We start from the raw sequence: 12037 nt of genomic DNA, 5'->3' as shown, positions 1-12037 counted from the left end.
ATCCCCGTTTTGTGTAACACACTTACAGAAGATAAGAATCTGCCCTTATGTTTCTTAACATAATGTAAATGACCTTCCTCCTTCTACTGTAGATGTGTTACAATTATAGCCTTTCAGGCTCCTCAGCTTGGATCTGTGCAGTTGCTTGCATTTGCAAAGCCTTTGCCTCTGACCATGCCATCTGCTGGGATCACTCATGTTTCCTTAACACACTCATGGGGTTTGTTGTATGCCTGAAATCTAACTGTGCAAAACTCTGAAATCTTCCATATAAATAAACAAATGTTTAGCGAGTATTTTTAAACCTTTACTTGATAAGTAACATTAACAAGGTACATTTGCATTTCTAAAGTCAGTACAGCTGCTGAGAGAATTTCTTGTTGCAGAAACATGAAGTGACACCAAAATCAGAAGAGAATCCCCTTTGAAATAAAAGCTTGCATGGAGAAATGCTCTCTGTGCTGAAGACAAACCAAACGATAGTAAATTAAGCTAACAGAAAGGCTTTCGTTTGGAATAGGACATACGAGGTTGGGGGTGGGAGGATAGTCTTAAGACTCTATGTCACTGGATCCCCACCACATGCTATGCTATTAAACCTTTCTTTCAGCCTAAATATGAAACTGGTGGGCCTGCAAAGCTCCTGTTGATCTGTACAAGTATTGCTCTGCTCTCAGCAGCCTAGTTAGGTGTAATGTGAATTTCTCTCACAGAACAGGATAAGAAGAAACCCTCAAATGTAACCCATAATACAGGTTTGTTTTGCCAGTCTATGAAATAAGTAAGAAAGCAGACAAAAAGGGCATTTAATTTCTTCCAGAACTGCTACCTGATTTTTTGCCATTGTTTCTATTTTCTGATTTTTTTCCCCTCCTCTTGAATCCATGACTACCCCCAGATTTGTATGTAAGAGATGCAGGTTGGAGGGCCTTTTTCTATCTGTATTTTTTGACCTAACTGCTGTGGTGTCTGGCCATAAAGAGCAGCGCTAAGTGGTCAGAGCTCCTTCACTGCTGCTGAGGTAGGACTGTTACTGAGATTTGGCCTACATTCTACCGCCTACCTGAAAACATATTTGAAGATGCTAGGAATTTGAGTGCACTATCCATTAAGATAAGATTCAGGTTGGGTATTATAAGTGAATACAGAAAGTAAATATTCAAAAGATGCAACCTTAGTAGATTACTATGCTAAGCCTCTAAATTTTATCCAGAGCCAGGGTTGTTAGATTGTAATGGACAAAGGTGGACCATGAATCATCTCAAAATATGAGGTAGGTTTCATATACATCCTGGAACCCCAGATGTCAACTCTTCCTAAAGTAATTCATACATAGCATCAAATTTAAAAGTGCAAAGTAATAAACGAAGGTCCTGGAGCTTAATGCTTTCTTGGTTAAGTGTGTGCTACTAAGAAAAACCAGAATTCTATGACTTTCACCACAAGTTCAGCTTTCAGGCTAAGAAATGGAAATGGTGTATGCAGAAAATTAAGAGATATTCTACTGCCCTGAAACTTTGAGATCTCATACAAGCTCTTACCTGAGTTTCTACTTCTCTAAGAAGGTGGAGAACAATCTAGTCATTTGCCAAAGACATCTTATCTACAAGGGAAAACTGCATAAAATTTGGTAGGTTAAATGCTTATTTACTCACGGTTATGATGAGAAGCAGGAGGAGGAGGAATTTTGTTCTTATGGAAGACACAGTAACAAATTTTATCTGACTGTCTTCAAATTTAGTCCCAACTTGGTTCACAGGTGATCAGTCATTCTAGAGAAAAACAAATATTGTATGATCTCTCTCATATGTCAAAAACAAAAACAAAACACCACAATTTCATAGATAACCAGAACAGATAGGTGGTTGCCAGAAGGGGTGGGGGTGGAAGTTGGAGAAGTGGATGAAGAGGGTCAAAAGGTTCAAAAAATAAATAAAAATGTTAAGCTTTGTCAGCTTACACCCAACTCCAATTCTAATCAATTGGGCAGAGAGCCTTGCTAAGTCTGGACCCTTGCTCACCACTTATGTTTGAAAAACCATAACCAATCATGTTGCAGACCACAAAAATCCTTTATAACCTATGGTTAACATTTCATCCCTCCTTTGTGTGTCTGGAAATGATTGACCGGGCTTCAGACTATTTTCTCTGATGTACTGCAGCCTGAAATCCAATTGTTATCTTGGTTCAATTAAACTCAAACTTATTGGTTTGTAGGGCACAAGAGTAAAGCCCAAGCTTAGCAAAACCTTTTCAGAATTCAGTAAGAAACTCTGTGAATGCAGTCCAGTTACCAGAGCTATGTATGCATACCTCTGTTGTTGTGTTTCTATTTCCTAAAGGCTTAGGAATAAATACATTTTTAAAAAATCTGAGATGACAATTCTACATGGATGTCATATTAATAGTGAATCTTTGTGGCATATATAATGTACAAAGGTACAACAATTCCTAAGATGGTCATCGTGCCTTTTGCTGGAGTCTCTGCCTATGTTTCATAATCTTATCAAGGGGCATTTCTAGAATGGTCACTTAGCTCATATGTCCTTTTAAAGGTACATCACATCACAGTTTGGCTGTGACATTAAAAACTTAGGTACAGTCTTATCTATTAGAACTAGATTAATGGTTATAAGCAACATCTTTTTTTGTTGTTGTTATTTCTCTCCCTTAGGGATCCTACATTTGGAGGGGGGAGCTTTATATTAGGGGGATAAAAAAAGTGCTATTTTCCTACTCTGTTTTAGTTTGGACATTTCCAACATACCCAAGAGTAGAGAGAATGTGTAATGAACCCTCAAGCACCTATCACCCAGCTTCAGTTATCAACATTTCAGGCCGTGTTTATTAAATGGCAGTTCATTTTCGGTTTTTTTAAAGGAAACTCATTACATAACTGTCATTCAACATTTGAGGTTTTAATAACCTGAGCAGCCTTATCTCAGGCAAATGCTCAAATTCCATGAACAGATTTAATGTAAAGGGCACTCATTACTACTTTCTCAGCTTCATTTTAAGTACTTCTGGACTATATCTCATATACTAGTATAATCTGTTACTTATTCTGCTTTTCTAAGTCTAGAGTCATATGGCATCAAGTTTTAAAGTGATTCCAGGCTATTGAAAACCATGTCCCTCCATGGAAAACTTGTTCCCAAAAACTATCGTTAGCAAATTTTAGCTTGCAGACAATTTTTTTAAGAGTTTTTATTTTGAAATTAATTGTTTTTAAAGGTTCAGTCCATCCTAGGCCCTACCACTGATATTTAACATCTATGCTTCATACTCCCCTGACTAAAGCTGACTTCCTTGATCTATGAGAGTAGAGTTGAATTCAGCAATGATTAAATACCTTATTTAGAAAAAAGAAAACAGAAATAGCAGTTTTATAAATCCAAATCTTGACCAGTTCCCAAACAATTATTGGCATATATAATCTGACAAATGATTTTCACACTCAATCTGGGTTCTATGAGAAGTCTGAACAGAGTCTACAAATACAGAATTACGATTTGAACATAAAAAAGCCAGTCACTCAGAAAATTCAAGAAACCTCATCAAGGTATGTGCACTCTGAACCCTGATTTATTACCAGATGTTATGTGGAAGATATTTTCAATAGTCAAATAAGAATGGGTTAAACTAAGTTAAACTGTTTTACAGCAGAGTTTCTCAACACTATAAAATATAATTTCTATTGAGAATTTCCAAGAGGGGATTTCTGAAACCTATTTAAATATGGAACTCTTCCCCTTCCCCTTGGATTTTCTCAAAGTATTCTAGGAAATGCTATCCTAAGAGAGAATTTGCCTCAGTGATTAAATAGGACCATGGGCATTAAGAGTAATTGTCTAATAAATCAGTAAATAAAATGTAAGATAAATATAAGAGATATTTATTAAAACTAAACAATGCAAAGATTCAAGCTATTGAGTATGGAGATGAAACAATGTGTCATCTTCCTCAAACAGGTTATGATAACCTATGAGGAAGATGCCTAAAACAAAACAATCAAGTCCATTCATAAGAAACCTTGAGAGAGAGAGAGAGAGAGATATATAGATATACCCAGTTAAGACTCAGTCATTTAGAGAAAGCTTCATTAAGGCAAGGAAGCCTAAGACATTACATATTCAATTATTAACTTTAAATGCATAATTATAGATTAGTTCATTAGTTTTTACATTTAGGACTAAGAACTTTGAGTATGGCATGGTTACTAGACCAACACTTTCACTTTCAAGAACTTTGTGACATACGGTTAGTACATTTAGTCTATTTAATATAGACAAAATTCAATAACTTTTCAACAACTTACATATTAGAATTCTTCTAGATTTTTTATAAATTATTTTCCATTTATTTATAGATATCTTACCAATGCCTATCTCAACTGTACTTTTAAGGGAACAATAGAATGTCTTCCCAAAGCGGTTAATTTAGCTTTCATAAAAACAACTCTTATTTTGTAATCAGATCTTATTAGTTTATTTAATATATACTTCAGTTATTTCACTAAAATAACTGACTGTTTTGGAATAAACACCATGGCATCACAAAAGAACATAGATATCCTAGAGAACAGCCTCCTAGTCTTTGGCAGACCTGGTGCAGTGAGTGCTAGACTAGGGCTTTTTGGAGGAAAGGGAAATTTAGGTGGCTTGGTTGGTAAATGGAGATCAAATAAGAAAATGTATACAGATATCTATGTGCATATATTAATATGAATTAATTAGTAGTAAGCCATATTTGGCCACCTCATGCGAAGAGTTGACTCATTGGAGAAGACCCTGATGCTGGGAGGGATTGGGGGCAGGAGGAGAAGGGGATGACAGAGGATGAGATGGCTGGATGGTGTCGCCAACTCGATGGGCATGAGTTTGAGTAAACTCTGGGAGTTGGTGATGGACAGGGAGGCCTGGTGTGCTGCAGTCCATGGGGTTGCAAAGACTCGGACACAACTGAGCGACTGAACTGAACTGAACTGAACTGAAAGCCACATGTACATATTAAGGAACAAATGAGGGAACAAACAATAATCACTACTTATGATAAGGGAAATGTTTTGCATTTCTACCAAATTTGCAGATGATGCTAACGCTGCTGATCATGGGACTGCACTTTGAGAACCACTAGATTGGATCATCTTTAATGTCCCTTCCAAGTCTCAAATCTGACTCCATTGTATGTGACTTTTTTTCCCCCTCAGAGGATAGAAATATGGACATGAAATGGAATATTAGTTTCACAAATTCATAGTGTTAACCATGCAAGAATAGGAAGGTTGCATATCTACTCTGCCATTAGGCCAATTGATTTCAAATATTCAACTCTAGGTCCTCAATTCATAGGAAAAAGAAGTAAGGAAATTAACATTTATCAAGAATTAGTTAGAAGACATTTATAGGAGCCTTAAGGAATGCTTTTACATTTTACAGATGAGAATACTAAGGCTCAGGGAAGGTAAATAACCAAATATCATATATCTACAGTTGGAAAAGCCATTTGCCAAACTGACTCCTCACAAAACAAACATATCACAACAGATTACTTTCCCTATCATGCTTATGTGAAAATAAAGAAGTTTTTTTTTTTTTTTCTCAATTCAACCAATACTTTATGTTTAATTTAATCAGTAAAAAGTGAACCTTCAAGGGAAAAAAGAAACGGCTTTTCAAATGTGGTATTTACTTTCATGGGCAAAAACCTCAATTTCTTCCCCAGACCATACTGTCCAAGTCTAACAGCTGTGAGGTGAGAAATGGTGCCTAGGAGTTCACCATTGTGTCCCTCTTTCCTGGAGCTATGTCCACATGAAACAGACAGTAGGTATTCGATGGATAAGTGGACATTGAGTGAGAATGTCAGTATCCAAAGCAATTCCACTGGCAAAGTCACACAAGAATGTGAACTGATAGAATCTGTTACGTAGGTAAAAAATACTAAGAAAGCGTAGTGGCAGTATTTTTAAATGCCAAATGTTTTCCATTGTTACTGGGGGAGAGGCTGGAAGTAGGCTATGGGGTCAATCTTTGTGGGTACCCAGCCTCACAGGTTACTTTACATTCATCATGTAAAGCTTTGTAAATGTTGACTCTGGGGTTTGCACTCTAATTAGCATTATGTCTGGTGTTCATGGAAATGTATGCTGCATCCTGGAGAGTTCTCGGGTTAATCAGCATCCCGTTCCCAATATCTTCCTCCCTATATGAGGTAGATTAAGTCTGAAAAGAGAAGCACTTATTGCTTCCAGAAAGGGAATCACCATATAGTGTCCCTGGTGTTAAGAAAAAGTTCATTTCCCTTGAATGGGTTCCTTACTAAGGAGCAGTCTGCTCATCCCTCATCATCACATTCCCTCCATCTCCAGAACCAACAGACAGGAAATAAAACGAGCTATTGCTCTTCTCAAATGCAGTATATTTGCTGCTTATATGGTCTCTACTGAAACCAGCCCTTGCTTTTCCCCTCTTCAGGGGATTCCGGTCCACTAAGGAAGGCAGCTTGGGGTCCCCAAATTGGCCTAGATTTCATGAGCGAGGCTGCCGAGGCGTTTGATGGAATGAACATTGCCAAGCTGTTCGTGTACCTCTTGGGGAGCTGCTAAAATGGGGCATTGCCTTTGAACAGAATCTTCCAGAGGAAATAGCTCTGATTTCAACAAATTTGTATTCCTCTTCTGGTAAACTTAAAGGAAAGCAGCTTGTCCATAGCAGTGATTGGAGAGGAAGGAAAAGAGTTGGTTCCCAGAAATTCTCCCCTGCAGAAATAGGATTATCTCTACAGCGGCTTCCCTGGTGGCTCAGTGGTAAAGAATCTACCTGCCAATGCAGGAGATGCACAGATGCGGGTTGGGAAGGTCCCCTGGAGTAGGGAATGGCAACCCGCTGCAGTGTTCTTGCCTGGAAAACCCCATGGACAGAGGAGCCTGGTGGGCTATACTGCAGTCCATGGGGTCACCAAGAGTTGGATGTGACTTACTGACTGAACGACAACAAAAGTGATCTCACAGCACGTTTGATTCCTCAGGATGGGTGCTGATTATGGCAGGCTTCTTAGTTCTTTGTAGAGAATCTGGTAGATAGATATCCCTGAGCTAATCCTTCAGTACAAAAATGCCCTGTCAGTTACTCAAATGTAGTAATTTATAAGTTTCTTTAATAAAAGGATAAATTTTCAGATGCTGCCACTCATCATCCCTATATTTGAATGCTGGTGAATATTTCTATATAATTATATTTAATACTCTAAACTGTAAATGCTGTAATTTCCTTTGACCTATGTTGCAGTTAGAGATATTACTTGATCAGTGCTCTCAATGATTCATTTTACGTGCACGTATTTAGTTAATTGGTTATTTTTTTTCCTGCCTGTGTTTATATGTAATATACACTATAAGGGAAAAAGAAATCAGTCTGCTCACAGCTGAGTCTAGTAAAAGAGCAATTAGGTTCTATCAGAACAAACAGCTGTCAATAATGAGTTCTGAATTAAAATTACTAGCAAAGAAAGGAATCTAGACATCTGCAGGAAATGTGAAAATATTTTTATAACCAAATAGCTGATATCTGGACAGGGGTATCACTGAGTTTTCCCAGCTATACCTGCAGTGTTTTTTGAAATATTCCCAGACTGAAAGAACACTGAAATTCACTGCAAAAACTAAGCTGCATATTTTTTAAATGTTGGCTGCCTTTGAACAGTGTGTATTTTGATTTCATGTAATCAGCATGAACACTTTCTATTTCAAACTATTTTGCTGTGCCCCCAGTCATAAAAAGAAGCTTAAATATAGTTCTCTTTGTATTGTGTCTTTCCAATCAGGGTTCTATTGCTTGGATATTTTTCTGTCTGTCTTTGGAAGAAATACTTTTGGGTCTTGTTACATGTTATCTGATTTGTTCTTTTTTTCCTAAGAAAACTTGCAAGGTGGGCTTCTGGCATCTGAGTTTTATTACAAGATAATTTCATACATTTGCAGGTATCTGGAGATAGTAAAGTATTTTGCCTTTAAAAAAAAAGTAAGCTGTACATTTTTGAAAGCAGATGTACATTTTTGAAAGCAGACTTTGTGTTCCCCCCTTTGCATTGAAGTTTTAAGTCAGTTAGGTTTAAAAAAAAAAAAACTATAAGAATGAGAGTTCAAGATTTTTTTTTAAATGTATGTATATGAACACACATATATATATACTCATACACAGATAATTAGTAGCAGTATATTTGATACATCTTTTGGCCCTCGTTTACTTATAAAAAATATTGGAAGGGGAGTACCTGTAGACATTGTTACACAAGGTATGGCCCATGAACCAGCCCATCAGCATCACTTTGGAGCTTGTTGGAAATGGACAATCTTGAGTTCTACTCCACACTTACTGAATTAGAATCTCTGGGGGCAAAGCCCAGGAATATATGTTTTAATACTGCCAAGATTACCTGGATAGACATATAATGCCTAAATGCCTAGTGATACATCACATGGTGGTGGAGATATTAATACACAGAAGAGGGATCTCTCTGAATTTATTGAATTCATGAATATTACCGTTCTTCTCTTTGGAGTCACTGTCTTGTGCCTGCTTTCCATTTTCTACTGTCACCCTGAACAAGAGGCAAACCTCTCCTTTCTACTCCCATCCTCAAACACAACCATTATGGCATTCTAAATACACTTAATACTGGTTTTCATTAATTAATTGGTTTTCATGTGTGAATACTATACTTACTGAAAGTATTTCATCCATCCATCTCAAACAGAGATGCCATCAATATAACTAGTTAGTACATAGTCAGGTACATGAAGATCTATCTTGACAATGCTTGAAAGCCTCTTAATTCCTTTCTCTTTGGGTAGTTGAATAGCATGGGAGAGCTTATGTTTCATTAATAAAGGACAGTTATAGGCACAACATAGGCCCTTTTAGGACCAAAATTGTTGTGGCCTAAATTAATGGAATCATGGGCCTTAGGTCTATCCAGGGAGCTCAAAGGAAAATTATAACCTTGTTTTCAATAAAATCCCATTGGTGGAAGCATGAGTTTGGGAAGAAGATAAAGACCCAAGTCTGCTCTGCTAGTAACAGCCACATTTCAGTTTCAGTTCTGTTGCTCACTCATGTCCAACTCTCCGCGACCCCATGGACTGCGGCACAACAGGCTTCCCTGTCCATCACCAACTCCCAGAGCTTGCTCAAGCTCACGTCCATTGATTGAGTTGGTGATGCCATCCAACCATCTCATTGTCTGTCACCCCCTCTCCTCCTGCCTTCAGTCTTTCCCAGCATCAAATCTTTTCCAGTGAGTCAGTTATTTGCATCTAGTGGCCAAAGTATTGAAGCTTCTGCTTCAGCATCAATCCTTCAATGAATATTCAGAACTGATTTCCTTTAGGATTGGCTGGTTTGATTTCCTTGCTGTTGAAGGGACCCTCAAGAGTCTTCTCCAACACCACAGTTCAAAAGCACCAATTCTTCAGCACTCAGCTTTAAGAGAATTGAACAACTCTCACATCCGTACATGACTACTGGAAAAACCATAGCTTTAACCATAGGAACCTTTGTCAGCAAAGTAATGTCTCTGCTTTTTAATATGCTGTCTAGGTTGGTCATAGCTTTTCTTCCAAACAGCTGCATTACTTGGTCAAATTCCTAACCCAGCCTGGGTCTTCAGTTTCCTCTTTCAAAAATCTAAGTAGGTAGAGGAATTAGAGGAGGCAGTGAGCAGTACTGATGCGTTAATTCAGAGTTTAAGAAGATCAGGCCCTGGGAACAGCAATGCAAAGGCCTGCTGGGGTTCGGTGGAGTGATACTGATAGAAATAAGTGAAGCAGACCCTGGCAGCAGGTAAACTGTATTGAGATTGTGATTCTCACTGCCTTGCAAAAGCTTGTTTGAATCAAACAAAAGACTAAATAAAACATAGCTATCAGTCTGTGACCTCTGATTAGAGCCTTGAAAATCACTGGATCATTTATGTTTGTATGAAGATAATTGCATTTTAAAATAGAAAAACACCAAAACAAAATTCCCTAAATCTTGCCCTTGTGGGAAAACACAGACACACTTGGCAAAACAATTGAAATAAAATTGCTAAAGTTTCAATAATTTTCAAATACTTTTCAGTAGCTCTTCTATTGCTACTGAATTGTAGCATGTAGCCTGTATAGTTTTATCTGGCAGGCCTGGTTAATGACTACATCCACTCAAGATGTGGATAATTTTGTGTCATTTTAAGCAAAATTTAGAATATGGATTGACCTGATATGGTCATTTACAAAGAAAATTTCAGTGAAAATTATATAGTTCCTCATAATTCCATAGCATCATCCAATTGACCTCATTCAGATTCAAGTCAGCTACCAGTAAGGGCCAGCTGAGTCTGTTTTATCTCTGCCCAACAGCCTCCTCTATCCATTTGTAAAATAAAACCTGCCATGGCATATTCAGGTGTTCTTTATATAAGTATATTAGCCTTCTACTTTATCTTGAGCATCACATTTTAATAAGGTATGTGTTCGGCAGATAATGTTGGGACAGAGCCAAGATTATACAGAAAAGTCTGTATTTTTTGTTTCAGTCAATATGTTGGGGGGTGGGGGAGTAGTCATATTAGGCCCATGTGGATTTTGGTTTTTACAGGCTTAATTCACTTTAAGAAATCCCCCTTCACCCATCTAGAGAAATTAAATGCCCTGAGGAAATATGATGGGTACTGACCTCTCAATATGCTGGACTAGGATCCTTGTCAGATCAGTTGCTCTCTGCTTAGTCTCTAAGCATTCTTTTACCTATGCTGTCTTCTTTCTGGAATCCACTCTATAAAGGCCAGCACCTGATGGCAGGATCAAGTCCAGGCTGCAAAGGTCCAGTATCACCCTGTCGTCTCCTGAGAATCCATGTCTGGGCAGTAATCCCAAGCTAGAGTGAATGAGATTCCACCTTCTCTCTCTACTTCTTTGAGTCCTCAACTGTTTACTGATCTTTCATATTTTTATAATGGTTAACTTTTTCAATCTATTACATTATATATTTTTTAATTCCATTATTACTGATTATTAATATATTGTCCTTGCTTAAAAATAAATCGTACACTTCAACTAAAGTGAAAATCTTCCTTACCACCTTTATCACCAATTCCATGCTTCATTAAGAGGTTACTATTGGTATAATTTGTGTATCTTTGCAGATCAGTTTCCATGCATCAGTATGTATGCATATAAAATATGCTTAATTGTATTGTGTGGACTTGTAAAAAAAATATGTTATCATGATGTGTATATTGCTCTGTAACATATTTCGTTTTTTTTGTTGTTGTTTTTTCTGGTCATTGCATGGATTTACTTCATTTTCTAAGCTGCTGCATAGTATTCTCAGTATTTATATGTCATAGTTTATTTAACCATTTCCTAGCTACAGTACTTTGCTATCTCGAACAATGCTGCAGCAAAGATCCCTTTCTAACATTCTCTGTACATTGTGGTTTAGTCGAAGTCATGTCTGACTCTTTGTGACCCCATGGACTGTAGCCTGCTAGGCTCCTCTAGGATTTCCCAGGCAAGATGCTGGAGTGGGTCATCACTTCCTTACCCAGGGTATCTTCCCGGCCCAGGGATTGAACCTGCATCTCATGCATTGCAGGTGGATTCTTTACCACTGAGCCGCCTTGTAAGCGCCTCTCTGTGCACGTGTACATGCATCTTCATGAACGTGGTCTGGAACTGCTGTGTCAAGGGATAGGTGCATTAAACTTTTATGAACACTGGAAAATTCCCTCCCAACTCTTAATAGCATAGATACATCTACTGCATTTCACTGACAATTTGTTGAAACATATTTTTTTACATTTTAGTTCATAATAGCATATAAAACTGATTAGTCAGATGAATACTTATATCTAAGAAATCTGTATAATTTCTCTGTCATTCAAGGTACAAAAGATGCCAGAGGATGTAAAAAATAAAATGGTTATGTGTCTATTTTTCTATAAAGTCCTAAATACTCTAGAGATGCTCAAGTACTGCTGTATACTAAGTTAAAAG

The 12037-nt window shown here is 37.5% G+C and overlaps 1 protein-coding gene and 1 long non-coding RNA gene across 14 annotated transcripts in view; one reads left to right on the top strand and one right to left on the bottom strand.

The window, feature by feature from the left end:
- The window catches only part of LOC122453172, a 175273-nt gene that overhangs the window by 96972 nt on the left and 66264 nt on the right, over positions 1–12037 (bottom strand). The window contains exon 3 of the long non-coding RNA XR_006272967.1: positions 1656–1772. This is a non-coding gene — a long non-coding RNA (uncharacterized LOC122453172). The remainder of the gene's footprint in view (positions 1–1655; positions 1773–12037) is intronic.
- PTPRD (protein tyrosine phosphatase receptor type D) overlaps positions 1–12037 on the top strand; it is a 427632-nt gene that overhangs the window by 390828 nt on the left and 24767 nt on the right. The gene's annotated exons all lie outside the window — the stretch shown is intronic.

Source organism: Cervus canadensis, chromosome 14 (genome assembly GCF_019320065.1).
Source record: "Cervus canadensis isolate Bull #8, Minnesota chromosome 14, ASM1932006v1, whole genome shotgun sequence".
NCBI classification, from domain to species: domain Eukaryota; kingdom Metazoa; phylum Chordata; class Mammalia; order Artiodactyla; family Cervidae; genus Cervus; species Cervus canadensis.
This window is presented reverse-complemented; position numbering and strand designations above follow the sequence as displayed.